The sequence below is a fragment of the Mus musculus genome, chromosome 17, assembly GCF_000001635.26.
Source record: "Mus musculus strain C57BL/6J chromosome 17, GRCm38.p6 C57BL/6J".
In the NCBI taxonomy this organism is placed as follows: Eukaryota; Metazoa; Chordata; class Mammalia; order Rodentia; family Muridae; genus Mus; species Mus musculus.
The window spans coordinates 70,424,999-70,440,741 of record NC_000083.6 but is presented as its reverse complement, the minus strand read 5'-3'; the positions used below and the strand labels follow the sequence as shown (position 1 = coordinate 70,440,741).

At 42.0% G+C, this 15,743-nt stretch overlaps 1 protein-coding gene across 14 annotated transcripts in view; it reads right to left on the bottom strand.

Moving 5' to 3' along the window:
• Positions 1-15,743, bottom strand: part of Dlgap1 (DLG associated protein 1) — an 852,341-nt gene that overhangs the window by 380,672 nt on the left and 455,926 nt on the right. The gene's annotated exons all lie outside the window — the stretch shown is intronic.

Here is a 15,743-nt window from a genome sequence, read left to right as displayed (position 1 = left end):
CACCACACTTACAACAGTGCTTGGGATGTATGCTACAATGTAAAGACCTGTCAGAGAAGCTGCTTAGTAAGTGTCTATATGCACAGCCTCTACTAGAGAGTTCTAATTTGTTTTTAAGGAACAAGTCTCCAGTGCCACTATACGGCAAAGCGCTTAGCTGTGACAAGGACTTAGCTTTCCTGAGGGGCTGGTGAGTACCTTCAGAGCATGTAACAGTTTAATAATGTTTTACACTGGTTAGTACTTGGTCCCCAGTAGGTGATGCTATTTGGAGAAGGTGTAGAGGCTGTAGTCTCTGGGAGGTGGAGCTTTACCGGTGGAAGTATGTCTCTGAGCCTGGGCTTTGGGTGTGCACAGTCTTCTTACACTTCCTGTTCACACTCCCTGTTTCACTTATACACTTGAGAGTGACTTCTCAGCTGCAGGCTCCCACCACCAACCCCGTGGCTTGTTGCCATGCCTCCCCGCCATGATGACTTCTTCTCCCTCTGGACCTAAGTCAGAATGAACTCTTGCTTCCACCAGTTGCCTTTGGTCATGGTGTTTTATGACAGCAACAGTAAAGAAGCTACTACTGGTCAGGATAAGGTTTGAGGGAAGGCCTCCCTGACCTTCATACCACACAAGGTGGTGCTTTCTCCATAACTCAAGCTGCAGAAGGCATTCTCTTGATGTCTCTCTTAGTTAGCTCTTATGCTGTGACAGAGAACCTGACAGGACACCTTCAAAAGAAGAAAAAGGGTTGTTATGGCTCATGGTTTCAGAAAGCCCAGTCAATGGTTGCTAAGAACTATGTCCTTGGGCAAAGCACATCACATTGGCAGGAACATATGGTAGAGGCTTTTTACCATGTGGTGGACAAGAAACAGGGGGAAGCAAATATAGAAAAAGGCCAGGGCAAGATACAGATATAACATCCAAGAAAATTCCCCCCCAGGCTTTAAAGTTCCAAAATGGGGGGCAGGGGTTGGTGAGATAGCTCAGCGGTTAAGTACACTGGCTGCTCTTCCATAAGTCTTGAGTTTAATTCCCAGCCACCATATGGTGGCTCACAACCATCTGTAATGGAATCCGATGCCCTCTTCTGGTGTGTATGAAGAGAGCTACAATATACTCACATAAATAAAATAATAAAAAAATCTTAAAAAATAATTCCAACACAAGATGAATTTTGTCATCACTCACTTTGTGTCCTTTGGTAGCTCTACTTTTTTGCTTTCAAAAAATTTTAAAACTGAACACGGTCTTTGAGTATGTTGATAACTTTCTGCTAACACTGTATGTACTTTAAGCTACATTAAAGTAGTACCTCTGTTTCACAATTGACATGGTGATTGCTTTGTGGTTTCTTCTTCTAAAACTTGTTTTTGTACTGAAATGCGTGAAGCTGTCACTCTCCTGGCTCCCTTATGGCGTCATGCTGCAAATACAGTTTGTCTCCTGCTTGTTCACTGAAGTACATGGCACAGAGCGTAAGGGACAAGGAAGTAGAGAGAAGGCTAGACTCTGGAGAAGCCGCATCAGTGAACGTTTAGAAGGAGGCTTGTCTGGAAAGTATGCAAACATGTGAGAATGGCATGGCTGCTGGCATGGCACGGCTGCACCGAGTCAGAGTGTGGAGCAGGGAGAGAGGGAGCTGGGTACAGAGGACACCGGCTATCGAGAGGTGACATGCACAGACTCAGACAAGTTCAGGTTGCTGGAGGTGTCAGGACCTGAGGTCAACAGCCTACCTGTGAAAGGGGAAACCAGGCAGTGGGGAAGGGCTCTGACAAATGTACAATAGCAGGTTGGGAGCTAGCCCAGGGAACAAGGTGTGGGAGTGCTTATGGGCATCACAGTGCTCTCTGTGGATGCTTATGTGCAGTGTGGGGTCTCCTGTGTGCAGGCGAAGGGTCCCCCTTTCACTTCTGGAAGAACCATGTGCTTTGAATGGCATGTGTGTGCTGCCAAGTGTACCTTTCTTACTCTTCTCTGAGAAACACAAGTGCAGCAAGTTTTCCCTCTTAGTGCTTGCTCTTGGTCCAGATTATATGTCAAGTGCTTAATTTTATCTACTTTCTCACTTCTTTAAAAATTGCTTATTTTTAATTGGCAAGCAAAAAGTGCACATATTTATGGCGTATTCTCTATTTTGGAATATGTTAGGTATTATGGGTTGGCTAAATGAAGCTAGCTAGTGTAGGCGCATCTCACATTTAACACCTATTTTCTTCCCAGATTTCGAGCGCACAGTATGTTGTCATTAATTGTGATCTTCATATATGAATAAGAAATCTCTTGGATTTACTTTTGTGTGGTCATTATATTGTTATTTTCATTTCAATTTTTTTTGTTTCCTTTGAAACAGAGCCTTTCTTTGCAGCCCCAACCTTCCAGTCCTCTAGTGTCAGCCTCTTTAATGTGTCACAGACTCAGCTTTTGATATTAGTCTTCAAGACAAGACCATGGCTCTTTTGAATACAGACTTTTCCTTTCAAATGATGTTCAATTAGATACATTAATACAGTACACTTTAATATCATGTTTAGTAACCAGAAGAGAACATGAGTATTCTCTACTACCAGATCTCACACAAAACTTATTTACATAACAGGGGACCAAGGGCTTAGGTTTGCTAGTGAAGACAAATACTTGACTAAATCTATAAAATAACATAAACTGGTCAAAGATCAACCAAGACCATAATTCATATCAATATCATGGACTTCCTCACAACCCACTATCCTGTCAAGAACAAAGCAGCCAAGGACCTTTCCCCAAAGATTCCTCTATTTCGAGAGAGGAATTTTCAGGACTTTGATGAACAAGAAAAAACGCACTAGCTCACTCTGAAATCTTTATTTACTTATTTCTTTTTTGAAGGCAGAGCCAGCAGAAGCCACAGAAAGGTTAGTGCGGGAGGTCTGCAGGCCAGTGCTACATATCCATAAGATTGTACCTTGTTGAATTCATCGCCTGTTAGGACAAGGTTCGTTCCCAATGGCGTTTACCTACTGTTCTAACCATTGTGCTCCCAGCTCCCTCACCACAGGACCCAGTTCCCATCAACAGACACTGTGAATTAACACTTAGACGATTCCCTCCAGACCCAGGATGGCTCACCTGGGCCAGGCCGGCCTCGTTTGTGCTCTCATACTGACTAGTTATTGGCTACTGTGTTGTTGTTGTTACAATAACTGTATCAGTTATCTCACAGCTGTCTGAGAGTGTTAGCTCTGACAACAAGAGCACCTAGGACGTTACTGTTCCTTGTCTGTGAAAAACAACAGCTTGGCTTCCAGTCTGGCTGCCAGAGTGTTCTCTACAGAAGATTGCTGTTAAGTAGAAACCCGGACCCCTACCAGCCGAGCTTTAGCTTAGCATCTGCCTACTCCTTCAAGCCCACACTGTGTTTTTATAGGAACAGTTTTGGAAATAGGTTTCTCTGCTGAAAAAAAAACAACAACAACAAAAAAAATTGGAAAAATACAGACTTAAATGAGTGCTAATCTTTCACTTTATTCTAAAAGCATAAAGCCCAATTATAACCATAATCATAAAAAAAGGAATGTATAGGACAATATCAAATACATTCTATTGACCCTACTCCAAGCTAGGCATTGTTTAAGTGCTTTACTAGATACGTCATTTATTTACTTATACTTATTTATATACATATTTTTGAAATTTTTATTAGATATTTTCTTTATTTACATTTCAAATGTTATCTCTTTTCCTGGTTTCCCTTGTGAAACCCCCCTATCCACTCCCTGTCCCCCAGCTTCTGTGAGGCTGTTCCCCCACCCACCCACCCTCTATTTCTATGCTTACTTAACCCACAGGATAACACCATGACCTGATTTAACCGTCATTGCAAATGTTAAAACCTAAAGAAGAGCAAAGCTGGACGTGTTTATTTTCACCTTCCCATTTCTTTTCTTAGATACATTTCAATTTATAACTGGTTCAAAACTAATATTCATATAGTGACCATTTAATGAAATGCCTTGATACTGTCTCTTCTCTGTACCCTAATTATGAGTTTCAAAGTGTATTTTATGGAACATTCTGCCTTTAACTTTGGGTTTCATGCTAAAAATTTAGCCTCAGTAGCAAAAGTGCGTAAGTACTTTCTCTATGGTTGTCTGTTTATTTTCAGTCTTCAATGTGGACATGGGCCTGGGGAATGATAACCCTGTTCACACATTTTCTGAATATCACATGACCACCACTGGTTAGCTGGAATAAAACTCTGGTACAAAACTGAGGACAACATTCTTCAGTGTTCTTTTCCTGTGGTCTGTGGGGGAGGTGGCAGGTCCGTGTTTGTGTCTGCCATTCTGCACAGCATCCCTTGCTCCATGAGTCCTTCCCTCAGCATCTGCTGATGCTTCTGTCCTCCATGGCCCCATCTGTGTCCTTCTCGGTGGGAAAAGAGTGTCTGGCCAAGGCCAGCTTAAATGGTGGAGAGTGCAGCTGTGTCTCAGTGGGTCCACGAGAGCTGGGAAACAGAAACGTGAGGGTGCAGAACTTCACGGAGGAGAGAAGAGTCTCTGGGATTCCTACATCTGGAGGGACTTTGCTGATTCTTGTATCCCCATAGGGCTAGACTAGAGCTCACCAGTGCAGTGTCCAGAGCTGGGCGCCTGTGTAAGGGGAGCAAGATTTTCTGAGCATGGCCACCCTCTCAGGGTCGGCAGATGGATTGTCATGGATTAGAAATAAATTCAAACAAGGCCATGTGAGCTCTCTGCCGCATTTATTATCTATCCTAGACTCTTTCTCTTTTATCTTACTTACCCCAAAGCAAACATCAACTTGCCATAGTTCTGATTTTAACTTAAAAAACAAAAAACCAAAACCAAAACCAAAACCAAAACCAAAACCAAAACCAAAACCAAAACCAAAACCAAAACCAAAACACTCTCCCAGACAAGAAACACCTTCCCCCAACCCCGGCTCATGTCCTGTATCTTTAAGTGCCAGCCTATTCTGAGCTTGGATGATTTTACTTGATGGAAATGCCTTCATTGCTCTGCATTTTTGTTGGTGGAGTAGAATGGGAAAAAGCGAAGGAGATGGTTGATTTCCACGGGAGTCAAAGCCCCTTCTCAAGAAGGCGCTCCGCAAGAATCTGAGACATGGCCCAGTGGGAGTAATGAGAATCTGGGGGTGGGGTCCTGGAAACCACATCAGAGAGGACTCAGGCGGCCCCGCCTACTCAGTGATGCAGACCTAGGAGGCCCCGCCCAATCCCAGTTCACCAGGAGTCTCTTCCAGAGAATTTCCACCTCCTTGGCTTGGGAATCATGGAGACCATTTTCGGCAGACACTCTATGTAGGATAGAGTTGAGGGGGCTGGAAACACACAATGTCCTTGTCACACATTCCTATTTTAATATGCTAATATTCCACCTACCTTCAGGACTGAGACACTAGTAACTCCTCTGACCCTTTTACTGATAAACAGAAAACTGTGTTATATGCAACATTTCCTGTAGCTGGTTATTGCGTAATAACTACTTTATCTCTTTTATTTCGGTGCTGGGTTGACATTATTTCTGTCCTGGAGATCATTAAATATACATTGTTTGGAGATATGCCTAAAAATGATAAATCAAAGAGCTTTTTATTTCTGCAACTTAGCTTTCATATCACAGAATATTTCCCTTCTCTGATGGCTCACCTCACCACGCAACTGCCTCATTCATGAAAGAAATCTAGATTAATAAATGCTATTCAGAAAGATAGTTCTGTTTTTTTTACAGTTTCTTTCCATAGCCCTTAAAAATCCCTTAAACATTTCCTGATTTTTTTTTTTTTTTTTTTTTTTTTTTTTGGTTTGCTCTCTTATACTGGTTTTTCATACTGGTCTCCTCTCCTTTAGTTTAAAAAAAATTATTGTGTGTGTGCATGTATATGTGTGTGTGTACAAATATATGTGCATGTGTGGGTTGTGTACATGTGTGTATGCCCATGTATATGCCTGTGTGTGCATGCATATATGTGTGCACGTGCAGGCATGTGTGCACGAATGCATGAGTGTGTGCGTGTGTGTACGTGTGTGTGTGTGAACATGCATGCTGCTGCACATAACGCACATAGAGGTCAGAGGGCAGTCTGAAGAGTTAATTCTTTCTCTCCATCACGTGGATTGGGGAGAGAATTCAGGTCACTAGGCTTGGTGGCAAGTGCTAGCTCACTGAGCTATCTCCCAAGCTCTTTTGTTGTTGTTGTTTTATTTATTGCCTTAAATTTATAGTCTTTCTCCACCCCCAACTCCTCCCACATCCTACTCACCCAAATCCATGCTATCTCCTTCTCTTATTCTCTGGAAAAAAAAAACAACAACAAAACCCAAGAAAACTAAACACACACAAAAGATGGAAAAACAAACAAACAAACAAAACCCCAAACCAAATAGTAACAACAACAACAAAAGTACACAAAAAATATTGAGTCTGTTTTTGTGTTGGCCAATGCTGAGCACAAAGCAACACCCCCCGCCCCCCAATCAAGGTTGAGATACTCAGTGGCGCCCCACTGGAGAAAATTGGTTTTCCCTTTCCCAGCAGGTATCAGTGACAAACAGTGTCTTGGTTAGGGTGGGGCTCTGTGCCCTGCTCCACTCCTCTGTGATGCTGATGGAATTTTGTCTTCACCAGCTCTTTCTTAGAAATTTTTGTTGTTGTTGTTGTTGTTGTTGTTGTTGCTGTTGTGGTTTATGGAGACATGTGTTGTCTTGGAACTCACTGTTTACCAGGCTGACCTTGAACTCAGAGAACTCACTGGTGTCTGCCTCCCAGAGGCTGTTGCCACCACTACAACATTTTTAAAAGGTCAGAATGAATTAAAGTTCACAGATTTATTTCAACAGTCATTGATTTTTAACTTGTACAATCTGGAAAAAAAAACCCAAACCAATTGAATTAAAAATACCAATATTGACGATAAACACAAAAATAATTAAAGAAAGAATTAAACTTTTTCCTTGAATCAAGATGATTTTCCAGGTAATAATGGTCCCCATAAAAGCTTCAAAACCCCTATTTGTAGAAATGAGAAGAAATTGTACCGTAACCCACATTTCACAAGAGAATTCAATCATGCTAAATACATTCCTCATGTGAGTAATGAAATTCAGTTCTAATTCTGACCAAGGCAGTTCAAAGGTAAGAAGTTATTTTGATTTGGGTTGTGTAAAGGTCTCCCAGAGGTTTGATTTTTCTTCATTTATCTAGAAGAATCGATTTCATTTGTTCCCAACCATATCAGTGGCTTATCTGGGAATGGCAAGCAGATGACAAGACAGCCCTTTGGGGGTGGTTCACACGCAGAAGCCCATCTCTGCCCACAGGCCACTTGTATAGGGACCACCCACTCAGGCAGAGACGGAGAAGTGCCTGGAAAGAAGTCAGACAGGTCTTGAAGAGTCAGGAGGTTTTAGATGAGAGACACTATTGTAGCAGGAACAGTGGGATGGTGCTGGTGGGGTGGGGGCTCTCTGTAACCGCTCAAAGCCACAAAACCATCCCTGGCAGGAGAACCTAATTGAGGACTGCCTGAGAGCCCAAGGATTGCTGGTGCAGACAATGCCAGCCAATCAGAAACTGCCGTTTAAAAGAGATGCTTCTTGGGACCAATAGGGTGCAGGTAGAGGGTATTAAAGGAGCTTTCAGTCCTGTCCAGACGAGCTTGCTGCAGTGTCTCTCACCTGCTCCTGGTGTCTGTGCCATGGACTCTGTGCCACCTCACTTCCAACCCCCAAGGGCAGGTAGGGTTAGTAGTGCAGGGCACAGGTGACAACGTCTCACGTTTATATCTACTTGATACATTTTAGATTAGTATGCATTTTTTAACGGGAGGGTTTTAATCCATTGCTTTCTTGGTAGAGCATCTTTAATGATAGTTTGTTTAGGGTGAAACATCCTAAACTTGCTTTCCATGCATCCTTTCAGTGAGAATTCAAGAAGGGGATTGGGAAGCACTGGAGTCATAAGACTCATGATTGATGAAAGTGGTAAGAAGCTTTGCACTGGAAAACAAAAGCTTCAATTAACCACACCAGAAGGCAGGACTGCAGTGGCCCAGGCTGGGCTAATTCAGCAACGGGGAGTTAACTTGTATCCCTTCTGCTTGGGTCTTTGTCTGAGTTCTCTAGCATCAAGGGATCCTGAACCCACTTAAAAGTTTGTCACATGATGTTAAGAATTAAACTCCACATTTTTATGCAATAGCAGATGTCTCCCACGGAACCACACAAAAGCCATCAGACATGATGCAGGAAACATCAATGCCTAACATTTCTAAGGAAAGTCTTCCTTAAAGGGTCACTTCCTTTGGATTTGGGGAGGAAGTTATGAATCAAATAGACACACACATCAAAGCAGAGATCCCCCCCCCCCCCCGAGGTGATCTACAGCTTTCAGGGTCTGTGATTCTCCATGGCTACCACCACCACTTGGGTCTCTGTCCCCTTCTTTCTCTGGGTGGCTAAGATCAGGCTCTTGCTGAAGGGGAAGAGGCAGGTATGGGTGTCCCTGACTCTGTTCTTCCTCATCTTGGTGTTCTGTCAGTGGACTGTGGTTCCATCCAAGACAGCAGCTCCTGAGGACACCACAACTATGCTTCTTAAAGAACTAGTCATCTTCTTGGCTGTCCCTATAGGCCTGTGGCGGTGACAGCTTCTTACTGGACACAGTGCTGCGCATTCCAGCCTCTCCCATTACTTTCCTTCCAGCCTGTCCACTGCATATGAAAATAATCCCTGGTTTAAATTCATTGCAACCTTATTGTAAGTGAGATTCCTTCCCCACAATTCTGGCTGATATGGCGGAACCAAAGTTATCGAAATCCTGATAGAAACTACAATGAATTGAAATTTCGAGTCACACAAACATGCGTCCGAATCGCAAGCTGCTTATTATGCATAAAATGCCAAGAGATTAGGCCACTGAAATTCCAGGTACAAAAGACCTGAGCAAATGAATCAGAACCAAGCAGGATTAATGGTATTAATCACGTATTTTCATAATCACCCCCACCACCTGCTGCTAATGACACATTCCACACAGACTTCGAGAAATAAATCACGAGAACTGTGTGGAATGAGGAATCGGAATTTAAGTAGGTCAGAGAGGAGTTCAGAACCCAGCTCATGTAGTAATCAGAGAGTCTAGTTACACTCTCTCTCTCTCTCTCTCTCTCTCTCTCTCTCTCACACACACACACACACACACACACACACACACACACACACACTGTGTTGTTGCTTGTCTACTGGAAGAGTCACTGCATATTGAGGTTGCGGACGGAACTCAGCTAGATTTTGACTCGGGCATCAAATGCTGTTGTTATGGCCACATATGAATTCTCTATGGTCTGTGCCCAGCACTACATGTTCTAGCACAAAATCTCTGTGGACAGACTGGTGTGTTTTTAAAGTGAACTATAAACCAGGGAAGGGTGGCACGCCTTCACAGTTTCAGCACTTGGGATGGCTGAACCAAGGCAGGAGGATGGATGAGTTGGACGTCGTCTGGGCTACACTGTAAGATACTATCTTAAAACAAAACAGTAAAAACAAAGAAGATATGTTTCCCCTAACTGAACCATCAAACAACAACAACAAAAACTTGGCAAGATTTTAGAAAATTGTAAGTTTCTATAGCTTTGTTCTTTAGTTTTGGCATTTTAGTTTGTTCCTTTTTTTATAAGGCAGTGGGCTAACATCCAAGTTTACTATTTAACATATTTTTTTGAATTGGAATTAAAACTGAGTTGCGTTGAACTAAGAATGAACTAAGAGAGAAAGCTGAAGGCTGAGAATAGAAACTATTCTCAGGTAATATCAGAAGCGACAGAGTTGCCAAGATGCTGGGAAGACAGTGTGAAAAGGACAGAGCTTGCAAGAAGATGCAGCTTCAAGTTGCATGCTGTTTCCGCACACACTAGAAATTGCTACCCTTTAACAAATTTTATGATTACTATTTTTAACCATATCCACTTTTCCTCTTTTTTTGGGGGGGTGGGGAACAGCAAGAATAGTTAAAAGGTATTTCTTTCTAGAAAAGATTATGAGCTAGTTCAGAGTTTGCGCAAACTTCAGAAGTCAGCACGAGAAATGTTACCACATCCCATAGGCCACTTTGAAATCCCCAGAGAGCGCTTAGCTGACAGCACTGCCCCCTGGTGGTATTTTATGTTGTTGCGTTGTGAGTAAAGATTTAAACCCGTTTTCAACACAAAACAGTTAAAAAAAAAACAAAAAACAAACAAACAAACAAAAAAACCAACAACAACAACAAAAAAAAACCCGTACTCTTATTTGACGGCGACTATTATCTTCCTGTGGGATATTAGAGATATATAATATCTGTGGTATGGATAAGAAGAGCTTAAGTTCCTGGCCCCCAGACTGAATCTATCTCTCTTTTAGGAACCCATCTCTGGCCGGACAGGTGGCAGAGACCACGGTCTCATTGTGAGGGTCTAAGCACCTTCTAAATCCTTCTGAAAACAGAAACTAGGAAACACTTATCTAATAAAACAACCTTCATGAATTTATGGTATGTCTTACTCAGACTCAAGCGCAGAACGGGGTTTTTTGTGTTTTTTTTGTTTTTTTTTTTTAATCTTCTTTTGTCATTTGTCAATTTTCTGTGCTCTGAAGATGCCTGTGTCTACTCACACACCCCCGCACACACACCACCGTAAGAGTAGATCCTGAGACACCCGAGCGGGGGTAAGGATAACAATCAGCTCACAATTCCTTGCAGTGTGTTTGGCCTAAGCATGGCGAGCTTGGGATATGCATGTCGCCCTTAATTTGAAGTCCCTTGGCATTCTCCTCTTAGCCTTGCTGCGCCACCTGCTGGACAGATACGCACAGTGCTCTCATTTTACCGTTGATTCCTACAGATTGCTTTCAATTGAATTTTGTTTTATGATGATGTGAAGCTTCATGTGACTCTAAAGTAAAATTTACGAGATGAATCTGGTGACCATCTCTCTGTTATTTAGTCTGGCTCCTTCTTCCCGAAGGTACAGGTTTATTTTTAAATGCTGTGAGTCTTTTTTTTATTAACATATCAATATATTGCTATAAAACATTAATTTCTATCGGTGTGTCTCATTCTCCCTCGTTAGGTAAGTAAAGAATATTTTACAGATCCCTGTCTACCTAGAAAAGTGAGCATACACACACACACACACACACACACACACACACACACACACACACACACACATATATATATATATATATATATATATATATATATTTGTTAGTTTGTTTTGTTTTTTTGTTTTTTGTTTTTTGTTTTTTTTTGAGACAGGGTTTCTCTGTATAGCCCTGGCTGTCCTGGAACTCACTTTGTAGACCAGGCTGGCCTTGAACTCAGAAATCTGCCTGCCTGTGCCTCCCGAGTGCTGGGATTAAAGGCGTGCCCCACCACCGCCCGGCATGGGCAACACTTTTAAAGGCATCACTGTTACTGGCTTCTGTTCAGAGACAGGATGGCTGTCTTCACAGATCCACAGCTCCTGATCTGCGTCCTTTACTGGCCATTCACTATGTGAGAGATGCCACACTACAGACGGCTCTGAGATCTATGGCTGTCTTTTCTCTTCTTAGGACACATTTACAAACACAGAAATCTCCCTTTTATCTATGACTCATTCTCCTGATGGTTCAGCCACCCATAGTCACACGCAGGCCAAAAACATTAAATGGAAAATTTCCAAAATACATTTCCTAAGTTTAAAATTAGGTATTATTCTAAGTACTGTAATTAAGATCAATCCTTTGTGTTGCCTGAGTCCATCCAATCAGGGATATGAGTCATCTGGTTATAGGTTATTTATGCTGTACAGTCTACTTGCTTCGTGTCAGCAGAAAAAGGAGAGAGAGAGAGAGAGAGATGAATATGAATGTATTGTTTATATATTTCATTCTGGTTTATTATTACATTTTATCTCTTACCATGTTTAGGTTCACAGACTCAACTTTAACATTGGTATGAGTATAGGAAGAAAGAGCATCTAGACTTCAGTGGTACCCATGGAGCCAGCAGGGACCTTGGAATGTAACCCCATGGCTAATGGATCCTTCTCCATAGCCTTTTTCCCCCACATGCCTCCTGGTGCCTCTCTTCTTCTGTCACATCTATCTGGCCTTTCTCTTTGTCTGTTTGCCCCCTAAGCCATCTTCCTGCTCCATTTGGATTCTATTTCCCACATTTATTCCTTAACATGGGGGTTGGTTAGAGAAGATGTGTGCTGAGAGCCCCTTTTCAGTGTCTGCTGGGCTCAGGCTATCCCAGCTCACAGGGTTCTCTATGTCCACCCACATACTATAGCCAGAGAGATTTCAACTGCTCCTCCCAGACTGACCCTCCAAGCTTTGTGGCGACAGCTATGATGACTTTAATTTCTCTGTCTCTTGGCGGTAACAGGAAGCCCCCAGCCTTCCTTTTGTCTTTTGTAACACATTAGGAAAGCCACTCATGCCATAGTATAACTAATAGTTCATGCAATCTGCAAATATTAAAAAAACACACACACACACATTTGGTTCAAAGTGATGCAGTTTAGTACTTCTGTATCACTGAGTCAGCCATGGGGTTTTGTTTTTGCTGTTCTAGTTGCTGTGCTTCTGTGGAGTGGTTTGGAGAAGTAAAAATTCTTGTCGCGTTGGCACCGTTTTCTAGAGGAAGCAGCCAAAACCATAGTCTTTTTGTCATCAGTATCCGTGTGCCTGTCTCGCTCTAGCGTGCTTTCTGGGGCACTTCAGATGCCCTTCCAGTCATAGCAGGTGATAGCCTATTAAACCACGGAAAATATAACCTGAAAGTGGATTTTACACTCGTAACCTCCCAGACAGCTTGACCTCCGCTTCCTTAAAATACACAGCGTATTTACTTTAGCCTACGGTTGGACAAAAATCATGACACAGAAAATCCACTTAATAATAAAAATGCTTTTATGCCATATAATTTGGTGAATACTGACTATGGAAAGCAAAAGCCAGATCATAGCATAGACATGCATTTGCAATACTGCAAAGTTTAAAAAAATGATTAGTCAAACGGGAACCATTGATTTGTTGCTTAAACCATGTGGTCACACCCGGTCCACACATCTCAATACTTGGATGCGCCACTGTACTAACCTCCACAGTTTGGTCTACGTCTGTTGGCATCTACTGGCCCCCTCCTCTCTTTCTACTCTCTAGTCTTTAAGCAGCTCTTCCCTGCTATTTTTGCAATGTCTGTGCTAGTTTTTTTTAAACTGTCTTTTTATCTTTCTCAGTTTTCTTCTTTGCCATGAGATGCAGTGCTGTGTGCCACTCTCCAGTTCTGTTTCCTCAGCACAAACCCCGTTCCCTAATGGGACAACTTCCCATTAACCAAAAGCTCTAAAACTGCGAGCCAAAATAAACATGTATAGACTTAAAAATAGATTGCTTATTGCGAGTATTAGTTACTGTGATGCTAGCTGACAGAACCCTCCTGGATGTTGCCACAGATGCTAGCACTGGTTACACATGTAACGTCTTACTGCCCAAGAGATGCCTGGGACTCACATCTCTTCTTCCTTCCTCCTCTTCCCCCTTCCTCCTCCCCCTCTTCCTCCTTCTTCTTCATCAACAAGATTTTAGCAGTCACAGACACTAGGGAAGCATGGTCCTAATATATTAAACCAGGAGGAAAATGCACTGGTGGCAGCAGTATTGGGATAAAAGCTTCTTAAGTGGGTGTAAGAGGTCCCTAGGGTTGTTCTTGGAGACTGTGCTCTTGGTGGAGACCACAGAATAGAGAGAGACATGGCCCTGGGTCCAGCTCACCTCTGCATTTTTGGGTAGAGGATGGGGAAGCGAACAGCTGAGATTGGGAGACGAAAGGACAGATGGTGGGAACCCGAGGAGCTCACTTTGTTTTGAGCTCATTGTTTTTTAGGAAGCTTCACATCTGAAACTAATTTATTTTTAAGGCTTTTACAGTTATCCTCTCTCAATATATGGCATGGAAACACAACTCTATACAAAACTCAGCTTTTGTTCTATAGTTAGGAATTAAAAAAAAAATATCGATGGGAACATCTCAAAGAGGTAACATTTAGGGCAAAATATCTCCATGAAAGACAAACTAATAATTCCAAATCATGCCCATTTAATAGGAGGAAAGATGTAGGAGAGAAGAAAGGCGAGGGCGCACCGTCCAGGCAGCAGGAAGGACGTTCCCCTAGGGAGGATAAGAAACATACCTGCATGCTGGAAACAACCACCAGTTCTGCCAATTAACTTACCAATGCATTTGTCTTTATTTTGTGCACTGAAACATTGACAGTTTCTCCCCACCTCTCTCTCTCTCCTTTCCCCCTTTCCCTCGCTCCTTCTTTCACATATATGCCAGGACCATGATGCCCCAGTTTCTCGAATGAGAAGTCTCAAAGGTTTGGTAATATGGTTCAAAGGTTATCAAGAGTCAAAGAAACAATGATTCAAAATAGAGCATTCAAGACAATTTCTGAGGAGTCCACTGACACTCCAGTGTGCAGGGCATACTAGTGACATAAGGCCATATCAGAAACAATTCATATATAGGGATATAACAACTAAGTAGACGCTCCCTCTGTAAATTTGTTACCACGCTGATAGCAGAACAACAAATAACTTTGTATTTATGAGCCTTCTGTATTTTCTGTGTTTCAGATACTGTTTCTTTCATACCTGAAGAATGAACATAATAATGGAGGTCACCCAAACTCAGTTCTTTACTATGGTATTAATATTTTAAGATACATTGTTAACATATTATTATATACTCTAAAATAATTTTTCTTCTTCTGCCCCCCTAAATATTTCACAGCACACAATGGCAAAGCACAGATATGGACACAGTGTGCCATTCCCCAAGGCCTTCCTCTCCCCATCTTTTCTCCCCCGTACTGAATGTACCTCATCTTTTTCTCATAGATGTCAATGTTATCAAGTTGTTGTACCAGTTAAGGTCAGCAAACTAAGTAAAACAAACAAACAAACAAACAAAAAGGGGATCTTCAAGAGTCGGAAAAGGTGTCACGAGAAAGAGTAGTTCTTGTTTGTTTGTTTTTGTTTTTTTTGTTTCTAATTCCTGTCACACTATATAATAAGCAGACTGTGAATGCTCTTTGGCTTTCTTTCCAACACTAATAAATAAACCCACGAAGAATTTCTGCTGGACACAATACCCAGAGCCTTGTATATGACAGACAAATACTTTATTACTGAGCTACATCCCCAAACCTGAAGCATATCTTTAATACTGTCAGATTAATGCCCAGAGAAATAGGACTGTTTTTATTTTGTGGTATGTTTTTGTATATGTGCTGTGTATGTATATATATGTGTGGTGTGTGTATATGCGTGTGTACATGGTGTGTCTGTGTATAGTATATATGTGTATGTGTGTGCATGAGTTAGGTATGTGTGTGTGTTTGTGTACTGTGTGTGCTTTTGTTTGTGTGTTTGTATATGTGTGGCGTTTGTGTATGTGTGGTGTGTGTTTTTTTGTGTTAGTTTTTGCATATGTGTATGTGTGCTGTGTGTGTTTGTGTGTGTGTGTATATATGTGTGTGTGTGGCGTATAGGTGGTGTGTGTGTATTTTTGTTTGTGTGTTTGTGTATATATGTGTGGTATGTGTATGTGTGTGTATGTGTGTGTGTGTGTATGTGTGTAGTGTCTGTGTGTGAGATGCAGTGGAGGCCTGTAGTTAACTGT